Source organism: Sturnus vulgaris, chromosome 7, assembly GCF_052056855.1.
Source record: "Sturnus vulgaris isolate bStuVul1 chromosome 7, bStuVul1.hap1, whole genome shotgun sequence".
Taxonomy (NCBI): domain Eukaryota; kingdom Metazoa; phylum Chordata; class Aves; order Passeriformes; family Sturnidae; genus Sturnus; species Sturnus vulgaris.
In genome coordinates, this window is record NC_142249.1 from 29,341,483 (window position 1) to 29,358,789 (window position 17,307).

At 38.6% G+C, this 17,307-nt stretch overlaps 1 long non-coding RNA gene across 1 annotated transcript in view; it reads right to left on the reverse strand.

Moving 5' to 3' along the window:
- Positions 1-816: 816 nt before the first annotated feature.
- The window catches only part of LOC148223226 (uncharacterized), a 34,267-nt gene continuing 17,776 nt past the window's right edge, over positions 817-17,307 (reverse strand). Inside the window, exon 2 of the long non-coding RNA XR_015804713.1 lies at positions 817-1,125. This is a non-coding gene — a long non-coding RNA (uncharacterized LOC148223226). The remainder of the gene's footprint in view (positions 1,126-17,307) is intronic.

Here is a 17,307-nt window from a genome sequence, read left to right on the forward strand (position 1 = left end):
AATTTTAAGATGGGAATAGACCAGAGTGATGTCTTGGAATAATTTCTGCTTGAGTCACTCACTTGTCCTTCATCCAGTCTCCTTTCTTACTAAAACTATAAAAAATATATTTTAAATAGAAGGAAGAGCTTGAACTGATGTTAGCACAAATATCATGTTCTTCCACCTTTCAGGTCTCAGCTGCTCCAATCATGTTCCTGACAGTAACTTGCTGTCAACTTACTGAAACTCCTTTAGATTTGTCAGTCTGATCAGTGCATGTCTTACAGCTCCAGAACAAAACTCAGACGGTGGCTCCACAGTGCAGATACACAAGATAAGGTGTTTAAATCTGCTTAGAGGGGGATAAAAGTCCTGTCCACCTCGTTTCTTGAAACTAGTACCTCTATCCCTGCTCCTCCAGCCTTCTTTTCCTTTGCCACATTTGAATATAGTAAGTTCCCTTTCGACATGAAAATAAACCTTCTTTTCTCTGTTCCCTTGAAGTCTTTCTTTCATTTCCTGCTGTGTGCCTTTTCAAAGGAGACTGAGATGGTTTTTGTAACTGGTGATTAAAGACTGAGGTACCAAAACTTACATGTTTCTCTTCACCTTTGGCTGAGAGAAAACTTCTTTCCTCCTAAGCAGTTCTATTTGCAGTTCACAATGCTCCTGTCCCTCCAGTGTCTGCTATTGCTGCTCAGTGGTGAGGTGAGGGCTGTAGAAAGTGTTGTTCAGGAATCCCACACAAATAACATTTATTACTGCTCACCTTGGGTGTCATGGAAACACAAATCTTACAGCACTGCACTAAAGTGAGCAATCTGAGCCCAGTCACACCAGCAGAAGCACCTCATTTATTAGTTATTTAGATAATTATCACCACAGTGCAGAAGAAATGAAAACTCCATGGGATGAGTGATTTAACTTCAGTGCAAGCCCATTAGTCACAAAGGAACAAACTGCTCCCATTACACCCCACAGACATCACCAGGACTGATCCCCCATAGCTGTGAGAACACAGAGCAGGAACAAACAAGGGGTTTTCTTCTCCACTTCACCATTCTTGATTCTGCAAGTTGAAGAGACTGAAGATTCTTCACTGTGAAGTACAGGTGCTGAAAGTACCAGCCCTGGCAGCTCCACCTGGTACCAGATGAAAAAACTGTATTGAAGACAGGAGGTTAAGGTGTGCTTTCTCTAATGCTCACTACTTCTCTAACTAGTAAAACTTGATGTGCAGTGCTTCCAGATAAAGGGCTTTTTTCATTATTTTACCATTTCCCCAAGAAAAGGGAAATTTTGTGATCAATACCTTACTGGAAATTATTTAAATGAGACCACTGATGTTTGTAATTCAGTTTATTATACGGGGGTTTTTACTATGACTACTAATTCTTCTACCTGGAGGACATTTCCAGAGATTCTTGGGTGTTTGGCCCTCATACCTTGCTTTCAGTCACATTTAAATAATTGAATACATAAATTATGTAAGCTAAATCTCTTCCTCTGTGTTATCGCAGGCAGTCAAAGGAAATGTCAGTGTTCATTTTGCCATAATAACATGAGTGCAACTGCTTCCTCCTGTATATGTTTACTACTTACACTATTCTGAGTCTAATTTAAAGGAAAATGTGAGCAAATAATGGCAGGACATACAGATTGACCAAAACCATTTATAGCTGAAGCATGAAATACATTCAGCTTTCAGGTTCTAGAAAGGTTAGGAGAGGAATGAAAAGCTTATGGCAATTATTTTTAGGGAGGAGATGGTTTAATGAAAAAGCAGGAAAATAATTGTATCTAAGATCAGGAAAAATTGAATTTGAAATCCAGAAAAAGAATCCCTAAAGCAAGAGCTCCAAGCAGTCAACACTTGATAGAGCACTTCCCACAGTCGAAGTCAAATGTTTTCTTAACTCAAATACTTTACTTATTATAAACAATTTAAATTACTTATAAATTAAAACTGTAAAGTGCTTGCTGCACTTTTAGTTTTAAGAGTATTTATAACATTTAAAAAGCACTGTAGGCTCCCACATTCTATGTGTGCCTGTATCTGCTAAAGCTGTCACTAAATTTCCAAAAGCCATTAAAACAAGGATAGAAACACAAACACTTATAAACTTTAAAACCTTGTTAGCACAAAATATATTGAAAGTCTTATATAGGGAGGAAATTCACTCATAAACCAGCCAATGCTTAAAACCTTCTTAATAGAAAAATAAATAATAATAATAATAATAATAATAATAATAATAATAATAATATATTATTCCTACCTGAAAATTTTTACCTTATCTATAACTTCTACTAAAAACACATTAAAGTATTTCCCAAAGGTATTCAGAAGTCTCCAAACCAAAAGATTGATTATTCAAGACTTCTTTTTAAAAATCTTGTGTTTTCTTGACAAAGTTGAAACTTTGCAAAGCGTGGCTTAAAAGTAACAATTACCAATGTCTGCGTATTGTTACTGAAAAAATAAAAGTAATTTTAATTTTAAAAAAACCTTTCAGTTTATTATTCTCCTGTCCTTCTGCTAGTGCAGTAAATTATTAAGGTAGTAATAAAAAAGTCTGATTAAAATGTGAACTGGCTAAGTGTACTTTTAAATCCTGTGGTGACATGCAAAGGACGACAGGAATTTCAGCAAATTTTTAGTTAAATTATTAGACATGCACAGTCCAGCTCCAGACCCCTGTTTAAGTCTGTATCTATTGCTCAGCTGTTGGGAAAGACACACTTTAAATTCATGTCTGAAATGAATACAGTGATTTTTTGCTCATCATTTCTATGTCAATAGAAAAAGACAAGAGCAAGTCATCATCTAAATTAGTCCTTAATCCCTCCAGGGATATCCTGTGCCAAGGTCATTAGGGTTTATTACCTGAATAGAACCAAGCAAGTAAACAAAGCCAAACTGGAAGTGTAAGAGGTTTCCTTCCCGGCTCTTATTCAAAACTGTTTCAGGATTGTGAGAGGAGTGAATTTATTAAGAACTGTAAAGAGAGATGTGGCCTGTCACCTGATTTTTTCTGATAATAGTGGCTGATAATTTTTAGGTTTGGTGACTGTTTCCCACACTGTCTAGTTTGTGATATTTGGCTAACTTTCACCTTTTCCCAGCTCGAGGCTGACAATTTGGCAGGCGCTCCCTCTGGGAAGGGCACACCCTTCCTTCCCCGGCTTAAAACCTGCCTGGGTGGGCGGCCCTGAGGGTGCTGGAGGATGGTGTGCATGCAGCTGGCAGCCCCTGGAGAGCTGACACCACTGATCACACACCGGGGGATGAGCCTTTCTCCAGGCTCAGCAGAGAGCCAGACACAGGGACCTGTCCCACCCACACTGCCCAAGGGCTCCAGAAAACCTGTCGCTGTTATTTTTGGGAAATGGGATGCGGTATCTAGATTAGTTTACTTTTTCCTTAAAACAATTCCTCCACTAAAACCTTTAAACAAGATGGGTGTTAAAAGTGAAAGCCTGCAGGGCTCAGTCACGAGCCTATTCAGATAAATAGGATCACCTCTGTTGATTTCCCCAGCGCTGTTAACAGCAGAGAGACTGAACTCGGGTACCCCTGGCTATACCTGCCTGGCTTAGCCACAGCATGCATTAGAGGCCACCTGAGATACCAAGCCCTTTGTGATCCGTTTGATTCTCCAAACACTTAATTCTCAAGACCGGGGTCAGATACAAACCCAAATAAAATCTCAGTATTTTTCATAATCATAATGATATTTGAGTCAGGAGACAGAGATAAAGAAGGCATAGAAAATAATGTTGTCTGAGGTTTTCAATAAAATGATTAATATTAAAATGTCAATACTTAGCACCAGTCGCTGTGAAACTGCATTTGCTCTGCCACATTTCCCCTAGAACCTTAGGACAGAAATATATCTGAATTGAGGGTTTCAGAACTACTCAACATTCTAGTGCCACTGAAACAGTTGGTAAGATTTCCATTAATTTCAATAGAACAACATTAAACTCAGTCTAAAACTACATCATCTATTGTGTCAATGTGTCATTTTATATCATGTTAATGATAATGGCATAAAAAAAATTAAAAGCAGTTCATTTTGCACTAATATGGAACTAAAGGAAGAAAGTACTGTGAGCTGAAGAGATATATGACTTTTTACCAGGGTTCAACTAACCTTTGATCACTTTTAAAAATTAAAGTGATTTTAGGGCTGAAAAATGCTCATAATAAAAGACTTAAAGAGCTCAATCTGTTCATCAAAAAAGATCAATAGTTACTTAATTGCGATGTAGCAGTGCCTTCACTGAGAGAAAATGCCATGTAGTGAAGGACTCAATCTATCACAGAAAAGCACAAGACCACTAGCTTCACATTGCACCTGGTAAAATCTTCATAGAAATAAAGATTCTGGCTTATTGGGTTTTGAGGTTTTCTGTTGGGTTTTTTTGGATTCTTTTTTGGTTTGGTTTCGTTTATTTTAATGAAATGTTCTGATCAGGTATTAATATCTTCAGACAAGGACTAAAGCTGTTGTCCTAAAATTGGCATGATGATCAAACACAAGTTATCAGTCTCATTAATGGGCTAAATAGGAAAGGAAAGAAAAGAAGAAGAAAAAAATTAGAGTTACTATGCAGAACACTAGAAACACTTGAAACTTCTAATTTCTGGAATTTATTCCCAATTAGCCCAGATTTCCAAAAAAGAAAACAGAGGAAGATAGAGAGTGTGGTTCAAAAAAGAAAAGAGAGAAGAATAAACTCCCAATTTGAATCAGTTAATGAGCTGAGAATCAAGGCAACAATCTGCAGGAACTGAGCAAAGGTTGGGGGTTGGCTGCTTTGTTTTCTTTATTTCAGAAGCATTTATTTCATGGCACAGATTACATACCCAGATCAAGTGGCACTTTAAAATACAGATGATTGTTTGCTTTGTAGAGAAGATGTTCATTTGTTTGTTTTTTGTTTGGCATTATTCTTTATTTTGTGCCATTCTGGTGTCTGTCACTATATTGTGACTTAACATTACCTGTTGAATTAAAAGTAAACTAATATAAGACATTCCTTTGGATATTCACTCTGCTACCTCAGTAACTGTTACGTGACTTTTTAATATAATTTTTAAAAAATACATGCTTTTATTTGTTATTCTCCTGCTTTAGTAATACTGCCAGCTGTACTTTCCACTTCACATGAATTCAGGTCTATTCCAATTTTCCACTTCCCTGCCTTTAATCCCAGCGTTACAAACGGAATCCCATGCTACACTAATATCTCTTACTCACTGGCACAGAAGAGATCAATATTTTAAAATGCCATATGTTTTATAGATCAACTGTCTTGTGCATAGGAAACCAATGGCATCTGAACCATTACACAATATTTGTAAGTCACACAAGCCAAGGACTGTGAGGTCTGTCTTTGCACACACTATCAGTTCCTAAAATGTTTGTGCTCATCTGTGAAGTGTTTTAATATTTTTATAAAACTTAACTAAGTTACTCAAATGCCTGATCTCTTCTCACCATAAGCCATCCTCTGTGGTTTACAGGCACGGTAGAAATTTTAATAATGTGAACATTTTGTCCTTCACACACACTCAAATTCCCTGGAAGCTTTTCAGAAGGTTTCACACATGTCCATCAAAAGTTGCCCTGAGCTCTTGCTCAAGCAGGGGTGAGGTCAGTGGCTGAAGGGCACACCTCTGGCATGCCTGGCCACTGAGGTTAATTTTGCCAACATTTCAGTCTGATTCACCTGGGGGAACATATCCAAGGCAGGTGGAGCTTTGAGGGGCAGGAACCTGAGCCTCAGATGAGAGGCCATGAGTTGCTGACCCTTTGCATAATCAAGGGCACAGAAACCTTGGGCAGAGCCAGGACCAGACACTCAGAGACATGGCAGGAGCCCACGACCCCCAGACTTTCCTGTCTTGGACTGTGAGGGGATAAAAGCCCAGAGGTTGCTTTGCTTGGGGTCTCTCCTTGGAGGCACCAGCTGTTATTTTGTTATTAATTATTGCACCAAGGTTAAATTATTTTAAGGATTTGGACATCTGAAGCTCTGCTCTGGGAAAACTTGTGTCGAGCAGGTGAGGAAACCTGGTCTGACAGTGTGAGTGTGGGGGGTGTGTGCAAAGGGGCCTCAGGTGTGTGAATGTCACTGGTAACAGCCAGAGCAGCTCCTGGATGGCCCAACAGGGATTTCTCTAGCATAGAACTCAAAGGATGAACCTCTGGAGCAGCACAGATCTTGGAGGAAACCACAGGGTATTTTTCCTTTCAAACTGTGTTAACTATTCCTGCATTAGTTCTGACTCCATTCACTGAGCCAAGCAGTAGTTCTAAAGATGGCACCATGTTTTTGTGGAGCTATTTTGGTAAGTCTGAACATGGATTCGTCTCACTTTCAAAACTGGAGCTCCAGACCAGGCTCCTTGAGAGTGATATCCTGTTCTGCTCTTTGGGAAGTTTTCCTAATTTGCTGCTAAATCAGATCTCTGCCCCCCACCCTGAAGTGCAGCTCCTAAATTGCTTCAGGGTTAAAAATCCCATGAGTTCCAGACACCAAAGCCCACCATGTAGACTGTCCCAGAGCACCATCTCTGTCCCTTTTCCTAGAAAAATCATGTTAGGGCTCTACTCCTAAAAGAAGAAAAAGAAACCTTTAAAAATTCCTCTTTTTCACCAACTACAATGACCTTTGTGTGTTTATGTCTACTCCACACATGCTGCACTGGTGATGGTGACAAGTCCAAGATGAAGGGAGAAAAGCTTCCTTGCTTAAGAGAATTTCTTGGCTTTGCCCTTCACTATCATGCAACTGTGTCAGTATGAATTGCTTTTGAAAAAGAACAGAATAAAACATTACTGAAAAGATTTTTCCCAGGGGAAGGGAAGGGAAGGGAAGGGAAGGGAAGGGAAGGGAAGGGAAGGGAAGGGAAGGGAAGGGAAGGGAAGGGAAGGGAAGGGAAGGGAAGGGAAGGGAAGGGAAGGGAAGGGAAGGGAAGGGAAGGGAAGGGAAGGGAAGGGAAGGGAAAAGGGGAGGAAGAGAAGAAGAGAAGAGAAGAGAAGAGAAGAGAAGAGAAGAGAAGAGAAGAGAAGAGAAGAGAAGAGAAGAGAAGCCCTTCCCTTTTTAAGCAAAATAAATTTTCAAGTGGTAAAAAATTAATTGGGAGTGAAACTTGGGTAGTAGCTTCCACACTGCAGAAACATATTTTTTTCCTACATGTAGCATTGTATCTTCATGGTGTAGTTTACATGAAATTTAGTTTAAATAGTGGCCTGAGGCCCTGGAGAAGTCTCTGAGCAAGTAATCTGGATTTTAATAATGCTGTTGTATTTCTTCACCATATTATTGCAAATTTGTGTAATGAGTACTTTTCCTCTAAGGAAATAGCCAAGATAGTATACTTGTGGGAAGCTCTTTAACGACTATTAAAATGTGGTTATTATAAGTTTTTAATAACAAGTTGGAAGAAGGCCTTACCAGTGAGGGTCAGTTGGGAATCATTCATCAGACTTCAGACTTTATATCCTCCTATAATGAGTACAGTCAGAGGACATCTGGTCACACAGATTTGAGAATTGTGTGTTTAGGTGAAGTTTGAATTCAGTATGGCATGTCTTTATAAAACCCTTTTCTTCTACTGAATGCAGGAACATATAAAAAGAGGATTTTGATCTGGCAATAAGGGTCTTTCTGTCCAGAAAAAAATTTCTGCCTATAAGAACAGAGAATGGAAGATTCAAAAATATTGAAAATGTTTTACTTAAGTATACAAATTTGCTACAGATTTTATCCACACACAAGCAGAGTACTCTAAAATATCTCCATCCTCTCTTATTTTCAGTGATTTTTTTCGGGTGGGTATTTTTATTTATTTATCTTAATGGCTGATTTATCTAAGTATTATTGCAAATAGCAGACCATAATAGTAATTCCAGAGCTCTCCCACTGTATGTTGTTTGTGTAGGCAAGTACATTTCATTTCACACAACATTTACAACTCCATGCTATAATTCCAGGAAGTCAGAAAGCTTTTAAAATTTAATGAACAAAAATTTTATGCTTTTACAACATCCAAAATTGGGCTATACCAAGCAGTTGTATGCAGAAGATTTTCTCTTGACACTGGTTTCATTTTCTTTCCACTACACCAATAAGAATTCATCTACTCTGAAGTTAATTAAGCTGAATAGGAAAAAAGACATTTATGTGAATCATCTCCAATATCTTAATCCATTTGTGTAGATATTTTTTCTCTAAGATGCTCCCAGCAGCTATATTTCATAAACAAATTGCATTTAGAAGTTGCAATTTTCTTTCCTCTTTACAGAATGATCCTTTAAAGGAGCTCTGAAATATATCTGTATCATAGAGGATAAATTTTCAGTCCCACTGAAGAACCCTTTTCCATGTGCTGCCTTGCCTGCCAGCATTGCACTCTGAGCAAATTTGTGCTGGATTATTACACAGTTGTAAACTAGTTAATTTATCCTATCCTGCCTCGTGTCCATATGCAATGTCTTTTTAAATAATTTACCACATTTGGGCACAGTAATTAGTCTTATTTGGAACAAACACCCTGCAGTATGCTGCCCTAACTAAACAGAGATGAGAAATGGACAGGGAGAGTAATGCAAGGGTGAAATGCCACTTCCTTAAGCCTGACATTTTTGTTTCAGAACATCACAGATTGGGCAAACATTTGTGAAGTCCGTCTTGAAACTTCTGGAGTCAGAAGCAGTGATCCAGAAGTCACATGGGCACTGGTATCCACGTGGCCCCATGCCAGCCAACAAATCTGGAGTCGTGTGCATGCACCAGGAGATGGAGATGATGGCCAGAAATATGTGGCCTCTGTCTTTAGGAAATAGAAGCAGACAAGAATCTCAGGTCCTTGCCTGACCACCAGCCTCTGGGAAAACCATCCTTCCTTCCACAACTGTTGAATAGAGCTAAGGCTGACCTCCATTCCAAAGCACTTAGAGATAAATACAGGAGTAATTCCAATGGATGAAGAGGTTCATCTTCTTATTCACAAGTGAGAGCAAATTACTTGGTTTTCCGAGTATTAAAAGATGCACTGAGAGAGCAACCAATCGTCCTGGATTTGAAACCTGGAATCCTGGAGCTTGTCTTGCAGCAACAGGCATGTGTTGAAGCCTTTCATTGTGGTAGAATGAATTGTGATGAATGCACTCACTCCATTACACAGTTCCCGCTTTTTTCAGTTTGCAATAACAGGGAGAGGGGAAGGGAATCATCTAGGGGCAAGCTGTTTTATTGCTGCTTTTCTGTAAATGACACGTACAGCCTCTGCCATGATACCCCTGTTCTGTGCCAAGGATTCTTTCCATTTAAAGTGAAGTCAAGCTGCCCTGCCTGACAAAGGCAGCAGGCGATCCTGTGAGTTCAGCTGTTGTCCCTGTTTCTGACTGAGCCCTGGACAATCATCCTTTCTTTGCTGAAGAAATGCTGGAACATTGTCACATTTTCCCAAAAGTTTCTTGCAGACATTTTTCCCATCCCATGCCTGCTGCAAAGCACAGGGACATCTCCATGCTCAGCCCACCTGTACTCTTGAGGATGCAGTCAGCTTTTCACCTCTGGTGCTGAAAAGCTATTTTCTTTTCTTTATTCTCCACTGAGATTGTTTGAAACATGATCAGGGTTTCAAAAGGCTACAGCAGTCATTGAGGTAACTAATTAGCATTCCCCTCCCTGTGGGAATTACCTGTGTATACTCTTTGCAGCAGTGATACTGTATTTGAAATCAAATACATTTCTCAGAATAAGATACAGGAGAAAATCTTCAGGACCACCTGACTTTAATTACAAAAACAGAGGATTACTGGAAATGCAAAACCTTCACCACGCAGACACTGCTCTGGCATTTTAAATACTATTTATTCTTAATCAAATGTTAAATAAAGCTAAAAAATTGTTCTGCATCACTTGAAATATTTCATCTGTGATGTAAGTGCATCACTTTGAATTATGTATATTTTCTAAATACACATGATCATTGATTACAACTTTATTTTAGAATATTGGTATTTTAAAACTTTTTAAAGTTTAGAGAAAACATAAAGGAGAAGCCTCTGTTAATTTATAACTATTTAAAGTTAACGAAATTGAAATTAGATAAATGAAACAACATTTTCCAAACAGTGTAAAAATTAAATTTTTGGCCTGATTTAATTATTAAAAAGAAAAATACTATTATTTTGTCAGGTTTATATGTTTCAATGAACCAAGAAACGTTTTCTTGAACAAGTTACAGCTTCCCAAATGCACTCTTCTGGATTATCTTTTCTTTTTTGTTTCATTTTACAAAACTAACACCAAAAATAATGCAGCTGCGCTGGACAGATTTTCATTGCTTCCAACAGGAGCAGAGCCCCGTACATATTAATTAGCTGTAACTCAAATTAGTTCTTTTTCAGTTAAACCTCATGCAGATGCACCATTCTTATAGAAATAGTGTCACTGCCTCCACAAAAGTGGTTTACAGCCAGTTCCTGGCACAGGGAAGGAGCCCCACATCACTTGGTACAGCTGACTTCACCTGCTCCTCTCTCAGGTCTGTCTGAAGCAGAGGCAGAGCAGGGAAGGGATTGAGGAATCTCCAGCTGAAGTAACAGTCCTTTAAAAATCCTGAGAGATGACCATGAGCGTCAACAATCCTGCAGTGGCTGATTTATTTTGCTCTCAAAATAATTTTGAGGGCTACTATCCCTGCCCTATCTAAGCAGAAATAGAGGTGATCAAAAGGAAGAGATTTTCTCTTTTCTGTTTGTTTGATTTCCTCAGCAAATAGCAAATTCACCAAGCAGATTTACATTGAATAAAAACCTGTGACCACTTGAGTCCATTTCTTCGGGTGTAGGAAAACAAGAGTGGCTATGTGGAAGGTACAGGAGATTAGTGGTGACATTTCCAAAATTAAATATATGAACTTTTCATTCTAAACCATCCAGCTTTGTTTTGATATCTAATTCTGCTTTTCAAAGGTTAATTCTTCTTGAATGGATGCTTAACATTCTTTGTTGTTCCTCTTTGTTTATTTAGCAGCTGTTCTAAAATTACAAAAACAAAAAGGAAGAAAAAGTAAAGCAGAACTAATTATTTTACTTTCTCCAAATTAAATACAAGCTCTTGCTACAAGTTTAAATGACATCTTTTGTCTCACTTTCAGTAAACAACTCAGACAATTCTGTAATTTTCACATCTCTTTGGATATTGCTGTACTTTGCCCCAGACTCTGCAGTGGAATTCAGCCCACACCAGGGACACAAGCCCTTTGATTTTACTGATGGTTCTTTGGTGCAAGAAAGGAGGACTGATCCAGCTTTTACTCCACCTTTCTGCTGAAGAACAGCACAGATGCTTTAGAAGCCATAGAATGCATACACCCTTATGTATTTTTGTGAAGGATGTTTGTTTCTTTTCTTCTGAAAAGATAAGATTTTAAATGCTCTGGTTCGTTTATTCTAATGTCCCATCAGCAGCACCAGTTCCTTGCAGACAATTTAAAATTCTTTCACACTCCAGAAATACCATAGGCAGTAGCAAGTTGATAAGTCATTCTTAGAGTTATTAGTTGATAATGATGATAACTTCAGTTCATCTGAAAAATTATTGCTCATAAAATTACTGTATCATAAGAAAACTGCACCTTTTTCTGATTTGTTTATCCTTGCAACACTTTCAGTTTGGATAACATTCTTTTTTTATTAATATTGTTATTATTTATTTCCCCCCATCAGTTCCATAAGATACCTCATAAAATATATCTTACACTTGCCAGCATTAAGGAAATTACTAACTTCCAATACAGCTGAAGTTGAGTCTCTCCCGAGGGAGAGGAAGCAAAAAGAAACCCTGACAGTCCAATTTGGATGTGTTTGGGTATTTCACATAGCCCAAGTGATGAACAAAATTTTAAAACCCCAGTCATCATCATGCAGCAGAGGTCTGGGATCCTAATCCTTCTCAAATCTTTTTTTACTACAGCAAAAGACAGGCTCTCCTTTCCTCCATTATTTCACTGTGGTGAGAAGGTGGAATACTCAGATACAGGTTTGGACACTTATATTCTGTCTTGTCAGGGAAAAGAGCAACAGCAATGATGAATCCCAACATTTAGTAGCTGGAAGAACATATTAGAATTACATGACTTTTAAATGAGCAAAACCAAAATGAGAACATTTCAAATCCTTAGATTTTAATTTTGCCCACCAACTGAGTGCAAAAAGCATTTTATGTTCAGTTACAGGATTACAATAGATATTTTTTCTGGAAAGAAAAAATCTTGGGTAAATTCCCAGAGAATGCCATCTTGGCCTGTTTAAGAACTCTCTTTTTCCCTCTACTCTCCAGGACTTGCTTGTGCAATAACTACACAACTGCAATAACTTGTAATAATTTGTTACCACATTAACATTGCCAAGAAGCAATGCCTCCTTTGCACTACCAGCTGCTTTTGCACTTCTCAGGACGGGGAAATGTCTCTTTGAAGTTCACCATTGCCCCAAGCATGAAAGGTTTAGGCATATTCACAAGATCTTGTCACTTAACAACATACCCCGGCTCAGTCGAGATATCATGAACGATCCAATGAGTACTCTTAAGATCTTCTATTGATTTTCAAGCTAACTCATTTTACCTTAGATTTGTGGCAGGCTTAAGCATGCTCATCTGTTCAGTTATGGCCAGTTAGTCCATCTGAGCCATCATCCTGGGTGTGCTACATCCATTTGGCCTGAAAGGCTTGTCATCACTCATGCTGTATCTCCACAAGGGAGTCTGGGCTGTAATGGTCTGCTCTCCCCTTGATATAGTTTAGCCCAGAAATGTAGGACATAAACTACATTTAGGGACATGGATCAATATGCATTACTGTATGGCCCATCTCAGTCCCTGATGAGGTAAAAGGCTCAGCATGGTCAGGCAGCTGTAAATTCTCCGACGTTGCATCTGCAATAACAAGAGTGCCGCAGTGAGAAGTTGAGGGCTGGACATCTGCTGGGATGCTCTATCACTTTTCTCACACATATCACAGAGAAATTATCTTGTCCCTGTGCTAGGGACTCTTCCTAAGTGCCAATCTAAAAAATCACTTGCAACCTGATCAAAAACGTCATAAGGGCAACACTGAAACAAGGAGATCCTTGCAAGCTGAGCACTGCCAGTAAGCTGCCGGGACTTTGCTAGCTTTGCAGTTTGTCTTTTCTATTGCTCTCCAGACTTTCTGTATCCTAGTTATTTCAGGGTTGAGCTTGTTTTACTGGCCAGAAACTAGTACAGTCTTGCTGGGACTCTTTTGGTACAAGAGGTGTTCAAATAAATATCATCACATAATAACAAATAGTTTCAATTAAGTGAAAGCAGGAGCTGTGTGGCTGTGAAGAAGTGAGTTTCAGAAGCTTCCAAGAACAGAATGCTATTAAAATCCTTTTGTTATTGTTTCTAAGGCAGGTCTCCTTTGCAAACAAACCAGGAACCCCTCAGGTTTTCCAATATGCAGAAATTAAAGGATCTGTAACACCTGCCATCTTTCATCTGTATCATTAAGTTGGTTGCATGGAAATATCACTTTTTAGTGGTGATTAAACATTTTACTGGGGACTGCACTAACCCAGGGAGAAAGCCAGCTAGATTTCCACAGATAGCAGTGGCTAGCAGAAGTAAGCACAAGTAGATTATGAAAAGAAATCTAAAATTGCCGAGTCCTCAGTGCCTGCATTCAAATCTCAGTTTAAAGGAAAATTGCACTGTTTCAATGCCTGGCAATCAGCAAGATTATATGGTAAGAGTCGTTCCGCATAAACTGTGAAATATGTTTGGAAATAATCTCCTTCCCTTCCACCTGATGCTGCATATTCAACATACTTGACAGCTTTAGCTAATTTATTACCAAGGAGAAAGTCTGTTAAAGAGGAGGGAACTGAAGCAAACAGGGATGACCTCAGTTGCTGAAGGGCATGAAGGAAAATGTTCCATTCATTCCTTCTTGGACACAGGTATAAAATGTACCTACTCTCAGGTTGTTTGCTGATGATATGAAAACTGGGGGAGGTGTCTGATACATCTGAGTGCTGTGCTGCCATTCAGCCAGATTCCCAGAGGCTGGAGAGCTGGGCAGAGAGAAACCCAGCAAGGTTCCACAAGGGCAAGTGCAGGGTCTTGGGCATGGGGAGGAATAACCCCAAGTTACAGCACAGGTTTGGATCTGACCTCCTAGGGAGCAGCTCTGTGGAGAAGGACCTTGGAGTTTTGGTGGAAGATGATATAGACCACAAAGACACTGAATAACATGGGACTTGCCAGCTCAGTGCCACTTATGCAACAGCTGCACTCAGGTCTCAAAAAGTCATTCCTCTGGAGATTTAACACAAAAGGTAACTCCATCAAATATCCCACAAAACAGTGCAGGAACAGTCAATTCATTCAAGCACAGCCCTTCTACACTGCCATATCAACCCTTTATGCTGAATTGCTGCAACTTGATCTGCACAAACAGAACATCTCCATACTCACATCCCATTTCACAAAGTCCCCTCAAACCCTGAGCAAAACTGAAGGTTTCATGGTGAACAAGAAGTGAAAACCTTGATTCTGGTAATCATCAAAGGTAATTATATTAGTCATAATTTTCCAGAAATCCTATGAAGTTTTTTGCCTGCAGGTGATTGACATTTTGCTAACTCATTGTTATTTCCTTCTCCAATTTCTTGTGTCATAGTACATGACATTTAGAACAGGTTAGTGAGACATGTGAAGCTGGTTTTCAGCCACTTTGTTATGTTTGAACTCCCAGCCTTGTATTAATTTCTCTCTTCATTATTAAGTAAATACCTCTTATGAGAGAAAAATTAACTAATCTAGATATAATTGTGTTTCTTCATGTGGTTATTCAGTTAAAATACTCCTTTTCTCCTCATGTAGACTTGGAAGGAAATACATTCCAGAAAGAATTCTGACTGAGCTGAAATTATTATAAATTAGGCAGTTATAATGGGTCTAATTGTGTGGTTTAATTATTAGATTAAACAGGAGAATACAAAGTGGGGATTTTGTTAGATGAAGGCGGTGTCATCTGTCTTTTTGATGAAAATTGTAGGCTTTAAAAACATTTTTGTTTTTCTGATATATATAATTTTTCAAGGCTGGACAACTACTAAACCCACTAATTATATACAATAATAATCACAACTACCCAGACACTACTTTTATATATGAATAATAAAATTCCTAAACGTGCCATGAGGTCACTAATAAGGAGAGCAGACATCTTACCTATAAGGCAGGAGATCCAAATATCCAGGGGATAATTTTGCCTTTTGCTGTACCTCTCATGCTTTCCCGAGTTACCAGAGGAGATGCTGCAGGACTGTGCATGGTCAAATGGTGCTAACAAACATTCCTGAATAAAAGCTGCCTCTGGATCAGACACACTGCCTGTGCTGGTGCTTCCCTTCCTACAGACACCCATCTGATTAAGCCAGTCTACCAGTGTTTTTAGAAGCTAATGGAGAGTCAGAAATGTCCCATAAACATATGAAATGACAACTCAGAGGGTATTTTGGAGTGATGCATATTGATGTTCCTTTTATGTCACAAGTGGCTATTTTTGTTTCTGTTTTTGGTTTGGTTTTTTTTTTTTTTATTTTTGTGTAACTCAGTTGATCAGTGAATAAACAGCTCTTCCTTTGAGGTTCATTTTTTCCTTAATGGCATTCTATTGCCTAGAGATCTTTAGCCATTCATTTTGCTGTCCTAGAGAATGCATTTTTATCCTCATGTTTCATTCAGTTTTTAGCCTTAAAAGTTATAAGGATTTTAGGGTAGCCTAAGTGTAATAATTTTAAATCCTTCTGCCTCTCTCCAATTTTTTCTGTTCTGAACTCAAGCTGTAGAGTTTTTTAGGATTGCTGCATTCTCATAGACCTGATATTGTGAGATGCTGAGGAGCTCCAGAGAAGCTGAGAACATTGCTTTTAATAATATCCTTCTTTCTCATGAATAAAATTCTAAACTTACTTGATGTATGTGATTCTATGTCCACTAATGAGATATGAATGTATGTACATATTAATTTTATGGGTTTTGCTTGAAAAGAGACCAGTCTTCTGCTGACTCGGAGTGGATTTTCATTCAAGCAGCACAAATGAGGTCAAAGACAATCTCTTCTTAATTAAAGGGAGCACATAATATTGATTTAATAAAAAATTTAACATTACCTAATGACATCTAGATATTATGTTCACAGCAGAAAGACTGACATTTTATTGTAATCAATATGTATTTTATTAAAATCAATGTGCTACACGAACTATTCTACAGAGCCTTAATAATATCTAGTCTGCCACTGCAGAAAAGGAGAGTTTGTCATCTGAGGTAAGGTTGTTTGACAGAAGAATTCCTACATGCACAATACACAAGTTTTGATTTTTCTTAGAGGCCAGTGAAGGTGATCATTATCATTATAAGTGGTAGGTGTTTAACCCCAGCCAATTTCCATAGCCAAGAGGAATAAGGAACTGGAGAGAACCAAAGTAACACCATGGCCAGTATTTGCCCTACAGCTTTAAATTCAGCCTGCTCAAACCTGTTCATGGCAGGAGAGAGGTTTCCATGCAGGACAGCCCTCAGTCCTTGTGTAAGTCCACTCGGGCATGCTGCCCCAAAACATGACAGAGAGCTGCATTTTTTACAGGACTCATCTTTCACTGATCACAGTCTAGACCACTCCATGCTTTCCTTACTCATCCCCTAAATTACCCCAGGGCTTTGGTAAAATAATATACTGTTCTCCTTCATTTCTTTATTGCTTTCTTTAACCTATCTCATAATTACTTTAAAGAGCATTTCTTATCCTAAAAGCTAATGGGCAAATGACCCAAATATACTTTGTTGATTAATTTTGTTTATTTATTTTTGTTCTGTTATATTTAGAGAAGGAGTAAAAGCTGGCAGTCTTGTTAACCTGTGCTAGAACAGTCTCCTTTCAGCCTTCTCATTCAGTTCTCTTCTTCATCCAGTACACAGCATCAAGAGAGAAGCAAAGTGCTCCAACTTTGAGAGCTCCCTTATTTTATACACATTGTGTGTACAGGAGTACCAATCTCTTTCATCTGGTTCTACAGAGTAAGACAAAGATTGCTTCAATTTCTTCCATTGTATTTCAGCACAGTATTGACAGAATTGGTGACATGAGACAGAGACCATCACCCACTGTTCCTTGCCTACCATATCTGCAGAGAAGCTTTTAAGGAGGAGAGGAAAGAGCTGAGATGTTGCAGGGGGAAATCACACAGCCACACAGTTTGAGGA